At 36.4% G+C, this 9,715-nt stretch overlaps 1 pseudogene; it reads left to right on the forward strand.

Annotated features, from left to right (window-relative positions):
• Window positions 1-618: 618 nt before the first annotated feature.
• Window positions 619-1,874, forward strand: LOC100683750 (annotated as a pseudogene).
• Window positions 1,875-9,715: the final 7,841 nt, after the last annotated feature.

Genomic DNA, 9,715 nt, shown 5'->3' on the forward strand with positions numbered 1-9,715 from the left:
AATTATCTCATCAAAAGAATTCATGTAACATTTTTTTTCTGCTTCTTCATGACTATCCTAATAATATCCCATAGCTAAACAAACGTAAGTTCATTTGTTTTTTAGTAGAGTCCTGCGTTTATATCCAGGAAGAAAAAGTAGAATGGACCCTCTACTATTAGAGTTCTTAAATGTATCACTGTATTACATTTTAGTGTCTAGATAGCTGTCGATTTTCATATTGACACTTTAAAAAATTAAGTATATTTCGAACTTTATAATTTTAGAATAATTTCTTTTAATTTCAAAACAATCTGTTCTTTTGGTAAAACACATGCAGTGGTAAGAAGAATGTCAACCAAAATTGAACTATAGTCACATTCTCATTTTAGAAAGAAAAGCAGAATTTTTTAAAAAGATGAATTTTTTAAAAAGGAAACTTAAAATAATAGATTTTGATTTTGAAGGGACAAAAAAGAAATACTTTTCATTTAAAACAAGAGGATAACATTTGAATTGTCCTTTGTCTATTGAAGACTCAGGAGAAAAAAGTGGTTTTCTCCAAAGAGTCAAGGCAAGAAGCAACATGGGAAAAGATGGCTTTAAAAGGGAAACAAGAGTCCCTCTCCTCTCCCCGTGATGGCATGTGCTCGTCCCTTGATATCTGTGTACTCCGAAGAGAGGGAATCATCTGGCAAAAATGTTACCTTGCCTGCTGTGTTTAAGGCTCCCATTTGACAGGATGTCGTGAACTTTGTTCACAGCAACTTGCACAAAAACGACAGCTAGCCATATGCTGTCAGTGAATCAGCAGGTTATCAAACCAGTGCTGAGTCTTGGGGTACAGGCAGAGCCAGGGGTCCAATGCCTAGAGTTCGAGGTGGGGTCCTCACCATTCTGGCCAGGGTGCTCTTGGAAATATGCGTCGTGGAGGCCGTTGGCACCGCAGAGTGAACACAACACAAAAGTGATATGCCATCTGCTCTGCCCTGACTGCCTCAGCCTCACCAGCACTGGTCATGTCTAAAGGTCTCCGTGTTGAGAAGTTCCTGAGCTTCCTTTGGTGGTTGAAGATAAAGTTGAAGGCTACAAGAAGACCAAGGAGGAGGTTTTGCTTCTTAAGAAACTTAAAGCCTGGAATGATATCAAAAAGGTCTATGCCTCTCAGAGAATGAGAGCTGGCAAGGGCAAAATGAGAAACCGTCGTCCTATCCAGCGCAGGGGATCCTGCATCATCTACAATGAAGACAATGGTATCATCAAGGCCTTCAGAGACATCCCTGGAATCACTTTACTTAATGTAAGCAAACTGAACATTCTGAAACTTGCTCCTGGTGGGCATGTGGGACGTTTCTGCATTTGGACTGAAAGTGCTTTCTGCAAGTTAGATAATCTGTATGGCACTTGGCCTAAGGCTGCCTCCCTCAAGAGTAACTACAACCTTCCCATGCATAAGATGCTTAATACAGACCTTAGCAGAATCTTGAAAAGGCCAGGGATCCAAAGAGCCCTCCGAGCACCACGCAAGAGGATTCATCGTAGAGTCCTGAAGAAGAATCCACTGAAGAACCTAAGACTCATGTTGAAACTAAACCCGTAGCAAAGACCATGCGCTGGAACACCATTCTTCACCAGGCCAAGAATCACAAACTCCGGATGGATAAGGCAGCAGCGGCCTTAGAAGCCAAATCAGATGAGAGGGGGTTCCAGGCAAGAAGCCCATGGTAGGGAAGAAAAGAAAGAAGGCTGTTGGTGTGAAAAAGCCGAAGAAACCTTTGGTAGGAAAAAAGGCTGCAGCTACCAAGAAACCAGCAGCTGACAAGAAACCTGCAGAAAAGAAACCCACCACGGAAGAGAAGCAGCCCGCTGCCTAAAAACTTATATTTGTTTATTCCATAAAAGTCAGTCATTTTGGACAGCTAATTTTAAGTAAAGACCTGATCAAAGACAGTGAGAAACAAACAAAAAAATTAAAAAATAATAAAATAAAAGGGAAACAAGAATGTGAGAAACTGAAGAACAAAGAATAGAAAGTAGAGATTCTTTGTAGCAGAGATGGCTAGGAATTTAGAAACGATAATGGCTGTCATTCAATATTTAATCTTTATTTTTTGTGCTGCAGTAATTATGCCCCAGTGTACCATGGATTTGGTAGATTTGCACAACAGCATTCTGTTAGTTGTACCTTGGGAAATGAAGTAGAAGCAGTCTGTCCTGCATGTGTGAGAATGCAGCCTTTGTAGGCAGACTTACTTCGGTTCAAATCTTGGCTCCAGCAACATAACTTCCTTCGGGCGATAACTACAACATCATTTACTTTAGCACCAAAATGGGGATAAAGTGTACTTTAATCCACAGAGCTGTATTCAGGATTAAATCAATCAGTTAGTCCATATAAAGTTCTTATACCACTGCTAGGTAAAAATTAAACAAATGTTTTGGGATGATATGACATATAGAAAACCCAAGCAACTTGGGGCAGCATTGGGTCTTACTGAATAATCAAAAATTGAGTCAGGATCCGGATTTAAAGTATCTGGGAAAGTCTATATATTCCTTCTTTGTGACTCTTTTGTATGGCATCTCAGGAAGGTTCAGAAATAGTGAGAGAAGGGATGGGACCTCCTCTCAAGTTTCATGGAATGGAAGCTTCAGTTAATTTTGTGAAGATACTAATGAAGGGCAACTCTGGAAGGCTGCAGGACTTGGGGATATTCTGGTTTTATACACAAAAAGAAAGTGAAATGTCCTAGTTATCTATCTTTGCAAAATTCCCTCTGTTAATAATATGATGTACAGGGATCCCTGGGTGGCGCAGCAGTTTGGCACCTGCCTTTGGCCCAGGGCGTGATCCTGGAGACCCGGGATCAAATCCCACATCGGGCTCCCGGTGCATGGAGCCTGCTTCTCCCTCTGCCTGTGTCTCTGCCTCTCTCTCTCTCTCTCTCTCTGTGACTATCATAAATAAAATAATAATAATAATAATAATAATAATAATAATATGATGTACAGAATATTTTCTCCATAGTCATAATAACATTATTTTGCTCTTAAATGAAGAAAAATATGTGTTCAATAAACATTTTCATTTCCTTGAATTGACGAGCATGAAGCAATTCATTGTTTCCATTTTCATTGTTCTCAAGGAAAGGAGCTAAGCTGAAAATTGGGAGACACAGGTCTTCCAGCTTTAACTTGTGCTATCCTATGCAAATTGCTTTATAGCTCAAGGATTCAATATCATCATATTTTAAATGAAAGTAGTTAGCTAAAATCATCTCCAAAGTGCTTTCCAAATCTAAAATTATATAATTTTAGATGTTCAATAGCAACTTGGTTGATTGAATTAGAACAAGTCACAAACAAGTCGTAATGTTAAAATTGATGATGTCGGTGGAAAACGAAGCAGGCAGATCTATCACATAATCTGGGGGGAAAATGAGAAAAAGGTTGGCCAGAGATTAGTAGACAAGGCATTGATTTCTGGAACTTTTTTTTCTTCCATCCCCTAATGTCTTTGCCTTAGTTATCCTTTCCCGCTTAGTCTGCAGTTGTAATATCTGGAAGTAGATGTTTTCTGAGAATAAGTAGCACCTAAAGAAAGTGAGTGATTTAACTATTGGGATTTAAATTGTCGGGTTTGTTTCTGACATTAAGACTGGAGCCACTTATGGAGTATCGTGGGAAACTAGTGTTGGGAGAGCCTATGGGAAATAACTGAAAAGGAGTTATAGAAACCCTGGTGGGTGGCAGGGTTGGCATGATGAGGACAGTTCACCAATGGAAGAGAAAGCTAAAAGACAAGTCTGAAAACTCTTGAGTTTTATAATTTCCCTAAAAGCTAGTTCTCAATCAAAGTTCCTAAGGAAACTGAGTTAATTCAAAATGTAGATGCTCTAGCCTGAGATGCTTTGAATTTATTTATTCAGCTCAAGGCATTTGCTCTCTATATATGTTATTTTAGGATTATGATGCCAGATGTTTCTTGTGCAGGATACTGGCAATGAAATTCTTCACATATTTACCTTTCGATTTTTATCTGGGAGGCTTTGACTGAATGTCATATGACTGAAATTAAAATAAATAAGCAATCTAACTTTTCAAAGTTAAAATTGAATAACTCTTCTCACATAGATATACTTATCAAACTTAATATCATTGATAGTAGGCAGTTTTCTCAATTTTTGTTGATTCTATCTTGCCTGCAATCATACCCTGTGAAATAAAATTAAAAATATATAATTACAGTCCTCTTGGTAGCCTGTTGACTATTTTGAGTTAAAAAAGCATTCTGTGCTGGCAGCAGAAACACAGCAACAGCGGTCTAATTTCCTCTAATCCACTAGGTGCCTGCTTAATTACAACCTTCCATTTACTAGCTCTTTGGCTGGATTCCATCTTTGCTTGTATATTTTTTTCATTCAGTTTATCATCCATTTCTATTTCATCGAGTAACATATAATACAGATTGTGCCTGTTTTGCTCCCTGGCTTGGACACATTCAGTGAAGCCATTTCTATATTTTGTTGTAAAATTGATTTTGACTCCGAGAAGAAAGACATTTATAATGAAGCTTAGTCTTTAAAAGTTTTTTTATTTTATTTTAAAAGGATTTTTATTTATTTATTTGAGAAAGAGAGACAGAGATAGCAAGAGAGGGCTAGCAGGAAGGAGAAGGAGAAGCAGGGTCCCTGCTGAGCAGGGAGTCTGACACGGGGCTCAGTCCCAGGACCCCGAGATCATGATCTGAGGCTGAAGGCAGATGCTTAACTGACTGAGCTGCCCAGGCACCCCAAAAGTTTTTTCTTTTATTTTAAGTGTCAGAATATTATGGGAAATAACAGAAGAGTTTAAAAATATTTTCACCTGTGAAATTGATGAGGAAGGTGGCAGAATCAGGGAAGAAAATGAACAGCTGTCAGTGAAAGAGTTTTGTTGCCATATAATATATTTTGTTAATTATTTCTAATGAAAGAACTCTTAGAACTAGTCTTCAAAATATTTCTATTGTGTATTTATACAGATCATATACTTCTTCAAACCAACCAAATACTGAATGAAGTCAGTAAATGAAAATTCAATAATTCAATATGTAATTATTATTTATAAGTACTTAATGATCATATGGATTTAATTATATGCATATAAAATATACAAAGGTTTTTTTACATATAAAATATTTTTGGTGATAAAATTGTACATGATATACAATAGAATTCAATAGAATAAAGGGTCTAGTTTATAGCGAATTTATTCAACTTACATGTACTATCCATGAAGGCAGGGAAATTGGCTAATCTTGTCAGCACCATATTTTTGACACTGGTACTAAATAAAATGCCTGGCACAAAGTAAATTCTCAATTATATTTGCCATATAGAGATATAAAAATGTAAGTGATTTCTTTCCTACGGCAGGTAAAAAGATACAAACATTTTTAGAATTAACAATATTACACTGAAGACGTACATAATGAAGTTTGGCCAAATGCAGAATGGTTTTAACCTTGTGAAGGCTGTTATCAGCCATTACAAGAAGACAAATTCAGGAAGGTAAAGAGATGCAGAGACAAGGAAAAGTCCATCCAGAAGTTTAGAATACAAATGTTAGTTTTTTATTTTATTTTATTTTTTAGGTTTTTTTCCTAATTAGATTAAGAACGGTTTAAAATATAAATGTTAGGGGTTTTTTAGGTCAAAAATAAAGGATGACTAGGATGCAGGAGGAGGGATGGTGAATGGAAAGGGGAACAAAAGATTACTTTAGGATGATGAATGCATTCTAGATCTTGATGGTGGTAGCGGTTACGTGCCTGTTTACATTTGCCAAAATTCATAGGACTCTGCACTTAAGGAGCATCTGGGTGGCTCAGTCAGTTAAGCGTCTGCCTTTAGCTCAGGTCAAGATCCCAGAGTCCTGGATCAAGCCCTGCCTCTTGCCTCAGGCTTCTAATTAGCAGAGAGTCTGCTTCTCCCTCTCCCATCTGCCCCTCTCTGCTGCTTCTGCTCTTTCCCTCTCTCTCAAATAAATAAATAATCTCTAAAAAAAAAAAAAAAAAGAACTATGCACTTAAAATGGGTGCTTTCTGCAGTTTGTCAGTTATGTTCAATATAGTTGATTTTAAAAATGTTCCCAAACAAGCAAATAAAATAAAATAAAATAAAATAAAATAAAATAAAATAAAATTAAATTAAATAAATGATGCCTGATACAGTGCCTTCTAAAAAACTTCAGCCAGAAGAACATTTTACAACCTGACTGAAAGCCTGACCTGGAAATAATTTATCAACTTGGAATTCGTTGACCAAAAAAATCAATGACTCTGTCATTTTCATTATATTCACTCTTTCATCTTTTCTGTCTATTAGCCGCTGCAAATGCAATGCCTAGTAAACATTACAGACCAGAGAGAACCAAGACATCTCCTTAAGTTCTTTAGTTACCATTCGGGAATGAATTAGAAATTAGGGTCACTCAAGTATAGCTCATTGCATTTCTGGACAAACACTTTTTTAATGACACCAAAATGCTCTCCTTCTTTGAATCGAGTTTTTTTTTATCTCTAATTTTACTGTCCCTGCTTACTTCTATTCAGTAAGCAACAGACTTGCCTCCCAACAGACTTGGGACTAGCTTCATATTTGACGATGCTCTGAGGGTCTGTATTATAAAGTTCCGCCTGACTTCAAATTATATGATTCTTCAAGCTTTCTCTCTGGAATGCAAGCAATGTTCTAACTTTAGTGCTTAGCAATGAAGTCATCATGTCATATGCTGTAAATAAATAGCATGGATAAATGAATTATTCTTTCCAGTGGATTTTTTGAACTTCCTTTGAGAGAATAATCTAGATTAGGCTATTTGGGTTTTGGTTTTGTTTTGTTGATCACTATCTTTTACCAAAAAGTATGTAATATGCTCTTATTTGATTCTTTACCTCCAATATCTTCAATTAGGATGCCAATTCTACTTGCATCTAGGACCTATGGACATATTGCAATAATTATTTTTCATGCTTAGTGGGTATCCACCACATTTTGAACACCCATTTCCAAGTGTAGGGGTATTTTCTCCCTTATTAGACCTGTCTTCTCAAGGGAAATACCAGGTATTTACTTTCCCAGCCTCCCTTGCAACTCTGACCATGGAATTAGAGGGCTCTGCCAATTAGAAATTTGATTTAGAAGAGGACCTATCATTGTTTTGGGTGTACCTCATGTACTAAGTCATAAATTTGCATGTGCAATAACCTTCTATCATGAAGTGAATTCATTCATTCCATTAATTTATACCTATGAACTCATTAGAATTTCCCAGTGACTGATTAACAGAGAAGGAAAAAATTAAACTTGCTTTGGTTTATAGACCATCCTGCATGGCATATCAGAAATATGGACCTCTGCAATGTTAGAACAGTGCTCAGGGATGTTCCTAGAAGACAATGTAGAAGAGTTAATATCCCAAAGGGAAGAATTTTGAGCAATACTTTTCATTGCCCTTTCATTAGAAGGAAATAAGACCTGACATACCTTCCACATCCATTCATGGACACTGATTAGTAATTCAGCTGGATTGATATGGATTTAAACTTATAAGAAGCAAGAACAAAAGACTGCTGATAAGGCACATTAAAGAGGAGCTATTTAGATGGATAACAAAATGTACTTAAAGTATGAGATTATTTGTTTCCCATGTGAATGATAAACTAAGGGCTTTCACTGTGAAGATTATTAATATTCAGATATAGAAGGTGACCTAGCTAATAAATGTCAGAAATTATGCCGATACTGAATGGACTTATTGTTGTTTTCAGTAAGGAGGATGTGCACCAAATCCACATGTCCTTCCCTTAACACAACCTAACCATTAACTAACTGTGTAAGATTTGCAGTTAGCCGGTGGTAGAAACGTCAGAGGGCAAAACTCTCAAATCCTGATAGAGATAGCCATCCATACTCAGTGGTAGGATATGACAACTTACTTATGAACTGGATAGTGATTTGGCCTCAAAGAAATAAATTAGATATTTGGATTTAAATATTTAATGTTTAAATATAACATTTAAATATTTATTTTAAATATTACATTCTCTCTTTTCTCTTATAATATCTGTGGATTCATTGAATGTCTTGTCTGTTTTTATGATTGCCCATATACCAGTGTTTCTGACCATGGAACTGATTTTACAGGGACAGAATTAAAGCATAGACATATTAGACATACTAGATTTAGAGGAACAACTTTGTACTTTTTTCACTCAAAATCTGCTAGTCTTGATAGATGTGCAAAAAATTATTGAAGACACATTGTGGTACCAATCTTAGGAGGCTAGAATGTCATCTTGAAGAATGTGGCATATGCTGTGTACCACTAAATAGTATTTAGTGCTTTTTCTTCCAAAGATATGGGAATCAGGAGATTGGGAGTCAGAATATCACTTCTCACCTTTACTCCTTATGACCCATTGATAAAAACTACTATCCATGGCTAATGGCTTTGTTGGTTTACAAGTCTTAACACCCAGTTAAGAATACTTCCCCCTGGCACTTACTATATTTTAATGAAAATAGGAACTGACACTGCTTCATGGTCATTACAAGCTTCTTATAAATTGACCAGGAATGGGAGTTAGAATGTTGCTAGGGTGACTGATTTTGATTATCAAAGATATCGGGGAACAACACAATGGGTACAGGAATAAATATTTTAAATATAACAGTTATTCTGGTCTTTTTAGAGCTATTATAGCTAGTGATTTAGTGAATGGAAGATTACCATAGACCGGAACACACAAGAAGGACTACTGAGGCTTCAACATGTACGAGATAAAATTTGGTATTCCATGACAAATCAGAACCCCAAACAATGAAGGACCTGATTGAAGGAAAAAGAAAACTCAAAGAGAGAAAGTGGTAGAGAAAGAAAATCAAAACTTGACATAAGGATCAATTCCAAAAATGGGGAATATACTATCTGTTCATATTCCCTGCGGTGTCTTACATGTATTTACATACCTTCAAATATTTTTCTTCTCTTCCTTTCTCCTACTATTTGATAATTACATATTTTTAGTTCATAATTTAGTTCGTAAGTTAGAAAAAAATAAAGATGGCATTATGATGGACTTTGAAGAGTTATGACTATCATAATACTAGATATGATCTTAAATTTAGAATTGGATGCAGAAAACTATGAGGCTTTGGATGTGCCACTCTTTCAGTGCGTGGGTGGTTGTATTTTCATATGTACGAATAGTTGCAAAATGCTAGGCTGGGGCGTTTCTTGTTTGAAATTTAAATATGGAAGAAAAATATCTGGTGATGCTGGGAGGTCAAGAAATTGATTGTAGTGGGAATTTGTCATTTATTCTACCTTCCCCAGTTTCTCTTATAGTTAAAATATATGCTACCAGATACACCACTCAAGAATTCCATTTGGAAGACAGTGATGTGAAGAAAGGAGGTGCTTAGAGGATCTTTCTGGCAGTTGTAGAAGAGCCTGTTGAAGAGATTTCAGTTTTTTGGAGCCTAAGTAGCAAAGGCCCTAATGTCTATGTCCATGATCAGGCTTTAATATTTTTCTGGTAAATATCTCTGACTCTGTAGCTTCTGAGCATGATGATGGAGATTCTGGGGACCACCTACTCACTAATAAATTCCTTTTCTACCAAACGTGCTAGAATAGGTTCTATTGTTTGTATCCTGACTGAAATATGCATGTCATGTGCATGTGTGCA

This window comes from Canis lupus, chromosome 13, assembly GCF_011100685.1.
Source record: "Canis lupus familiaris isolate Mischka breed German Shepherd chromosome 13, alternate assembly UU_Cfam_GSD_1.0, whole genome shotgun sequence".
Lineage (NCBI taxonomy): Eukaryota > Metazoa > Chordata > Mammalia > Carnivora > Canidae > Canis > Canis lupus.